The sequence below is a fragment of the Triticum urartu genome, chromosome 5A (genome assembly GCF_056163025.1).
Source record: "Triticum urartu cultivar PI428250 chromosome 5A, HENAU_Tu73, whole genome shotgun sequence".
Taxonomy (NCBI): Eukaryota; Viridiplantae; Streptophyta; class Magnoliopsida; order Poales; family Poaceae; genus Triticum; species Triticum urartu.
In genome coordinates, this window is record NC_141877.1 from 648,098,275 (window position 1) to 648,102,199 (window position 3,925).

General features: G+C 42.4%; 1 pseudogene; it reads left to right on the top strand.

Annotated features, from left to right (window-relative positions):
* The first annotated feature begins 1,946 nt into the window (after positions 1-1,946).
* LOC147973743 (zinc finger BED domain-containing protein DAYSLEEPER-like) lies at positions 1,947-3,333 on the top strand (annotated as a pseudogene).
* The last annotated feature ends 592 nt before the right edge of the window (positions 3,334-3,925 follow it).

Genomic DNA, 3,925 nt, shown 5'->3' on the forward strand with positions numbered 1-3,925 from the left:
GACCTCGAATGTTGAGGCCCATAATCTCGCAAAGTATGCTTTATCCCTCGGTTTTGGTCGCCATGTTTGGTTAGGCCATACCGGGGAACTTGTGTCCGTCCCTACCAACATTGTGACGCAGTAATAAAGCTTTGTGAGGTTCTCAAAAAAATACCACCCCCCACTCCCGCACCCGCACACACAACCCAAGTCCCTGACCAGTCCACCCTCCTCGATCCCCCACGACCCCCCTCGACTGGTGGCGGCGACGCAAGTCATGGCGAGGCCCTGGCGCTCCTGTACCTCATCGGCCTGACGAGCGACGGCTGCGGCCCCAGCCCCGACCAATCGACCGTCCTCGAGATCCCAAGTACCCAACCCACCCCATCTCGATCCGTCGACCGGCAGCGGTTTTGCAGCTCTCGCACCTGCAATGGCGCGGCCCCGGCAGTCCTTTCCCTCCTCGACCTGATCCTCCTCCAGGGCCATGCATTGGCGACGCTCCCTCCCCATCAGACAACGGCTCTACCTCCCCATCCAACCGCGGCTCTCCCTCTCATCCGACGCCGGCAACCGGAAAGTATGACCTTTTGTCCTCCTCTCTCTGTTGGTATGTTTATTGTTTCATTTAGGATGTTTTTTTGCTGGATAGTAGATTAATATTTGTGCTACTCTATTTCTCTTGTGTGTTGTATTTTGTGGTAGGCATGGCTAGTTTCTGGAGTCTAAGTGATGAAGTTCATGAAGAGGAAGAGGAGGATTATGATCCCAGTGTTGAACAGGACAATGCTGCCACAAGTGGAAGGTTGGACCAGATCGTTGTGGCTAATCCTGCTCGTCGTCGTGCTGCCCCATCAGCTACTGCTACGGCAGCACCTCGCACCAAGCGTACAAGGTTGAACCAAGAGGGACGTCGTGCAAGAACTAATGAAGCAAGTCAGCCACCCAATGGACATGAAGCAAGTCAGCCGCCATCACCACTGGCACCGCCACGACCAAAGGTTACTACTGCTCGAAAATTAAGGTCAAAAGCATGGAAAAACTTCACTAGGATTGAACAACCTAATCATGATGAAGTAGTGGCAGAGTGCAATATTTGTCATACTATACTTAGAGCGCCCTCGAAGAATGGAACATCTAGTTTGTTAAGGCATACTGCTCAAGTGCATCCACATAATACAAATGAAGTAAATAGCTATTTTTTGAAAACTGAAAAGAATGCGGATGGCTCACATTCAGTTAGAAACACAAAGTTGGACATGGAAACTATTAGAGCTGCAATCTCTATGTTCCTAGTTGGGGGTTCACATGCATTTAGTGTGATAGAAGAAGTGGGGTTCAAAAAAATGATTGGTGCTGCTTGTCCTTAGTTTAAGATTGTTAGTCGGTACACAATTAGAAGGAATATCATGGCAATGTTTGAAAGAGAGAGGACTAAATTGAGAGAAATTATCAGCAACAACCCTGGTAGAGTTAGCTTCACCACGGACAATTGGAAATCAGATGTGACAAAGTTTAGTTATATTTGTATTACTTGTCATTATGTTGATGATGCTTGGAGACTGAACAAAAGGATAATATGGTTTAAAAAGTTGAATCCACCTTATGATGGGGCTACAATTGTTGATGAAGTCCATTTATGTTTTCGTGAGTGGAAGGTTGACACCAAAATAATGTGCATGACTCTTGATAATGCTGCATACAATGATTCAATGGTCAACACTTTGAGAACTACATTGCTGTCTAAAGGTGTGTTACCATTGTTTGGAACTTTCTTTCAAGTCCGATGTTGTGCACACATTTTAAATCTGATTGTCCAAGCTGGTCTGAAACTTATTGATAAATGTGCTGACAAGATTAGAGAGGGCATTCAATATATCAAAATTTCTAGCAATCGTATTCACAAGTTCTGTGAAACTGCCAAGAACATTTACCATTTGAAAGAAGATAAAAGGCTGAGAGTAGATATGCCCGTCCGTTGGAATTCAACATACACAATGCTTGAGAACGCTTTGTATTGTAAAGATGCATCACTGTGCTTTGGTAATAGGGATGGCATATTCAAGTCAAACTTCTCTCTTACTAATGATGAATAGGAAAAGGTTCGTATCATGCATGATTTCTTGAAAACTTTTTATAAAGTGACATGCACATTATCCGGGACAAAGTATCCTACCTCCAATTAGTATTTCAAGTGTGTGTTCTTGGTTCAATCATGTGTCTTGAAGGCATATTCAAGTCAAACTTCTCTCTTACTAATGATGAATAGGAAAAGGTTCGTATCATGCATGATTTCTTGAAAACTTTTTATAAAGTGACATGCACATTATCCGGGACAAAGTATCCTACCTCCAATTAGTATTTCAAGTGTGTGTTCTTGGTTCAATCATGTCTTGAAGGACATGAGTTCGTGGCACCAATGCTAGCTCCAATGAAAAAGAAGTTTGATAAGTATTGGGCTGATTATAATGTCTTCTTGTCTTCTGCTGCTATCCTTGATCCCCGTTGCAAGCTTGGTTTTGTTAAATACTGTTATGGAAAACTTTATGCCCCCGACGAGGCGGAACGTCGGATGCATGAAGTTAAGAAAACTTTGGAGAGTTTGTTTGCTGAATATAGTGATGCTGTTGTTAGTCAAACATCATCAGATGTGCTACAAACAGTGGGGGAAGTAGGGGAGATGGTTCTGATATGTTCGATGACTATGAGAGTTACATTCAATCGCAACGGACAAATGTAGATAGGTCTCAATTGGATCTTTACTTGGTAGAAACTCCTAGAAAATTGACTGACGAGTTGGATGTCTTGGAATTTTGGAGCAAATCATCTACGTGATACCCTGAGCTTGCATCAATGGCTCGGGATATTCTTGTTGTCCCCATTTCTAGGGTTGCTTCGGAGCAAGCATTTAGCATGAGTCACAAAGTTATAACACCTAACCGAGCTTCACTTAAGCCTAAGACCATCGAGGCTTTAATGTGTCTCCAAGATTGGTATCATTGGAAGATGTCTCCGAATAAAGGTACAATCAAGTGTCTATTGTTGTTTCATATTAACATCACCATTGCACACATTACCATTGATTCTTGTATTGTTTGTTTTGTAGAAATGAGCACTACAGGAGGTGGACCTTCAAGTTCTCATGCAGATGAGTTATCTTCAGATTCGGTTTGTATTCATTCATGTCTTTTCTATCTAACTTACTTTGTTTACCATATATCAGTTATGCACTCCTTTAACACCTTGTCTTGTTTGTTGGTATCAAACTTGCTTCCGTGCTTCATGCCATTCCTATTTTTCTTATTTTCAACTTGTGCTTTTATCCAGGAAAATGATGAAGTTGAGATAGCTTGATGGAACAAGGAAGAGATGGATTCAAAGGAGTCATCAGCTTGTGGCTTTGAACATGCTATTTGATATCTTTATCATGTAATGGACTTGTTATTTGATATGCTGTTATGTAATCGACTTGTTGAACTATGTTGTGGACTTGTTGAACTATGTTGTGGACTTATTGAACCATGTTGCGGACTTATCAAACTATGTTGCTTGTGTCTTTGGACTTGAGAAATATGCTGCTGTTATTTAATAATGTAATGAATGGATTACATGTATATGTATATGCTGCTGTTTTGTGAAATGCGGTTGTTTTGTGAAATATGTACATGCTGCTGTTTTGTGAAATATGTATATGCTGATGTTTTGTGAAATATGATGCTATTACTTAATGCTGTTTATAATGCTGTTGTTTGCTGAAATATGCTGTTTCTGTAACTTGTTGTACATCAGGAGTTTTCGGGCTTCGGGCTTCGGGCTTTTCAGCCGGGCCGGGCTTGGGCTTGTAAACGTGATTTTTTGTCGGGCTTTTTCCGGGCTCGGGCTTTACATTTTAGCACCGGGCTTTCTAGAGCCCGGCCCAAAACCGGTCCGGCCCGAGAGATGCCCG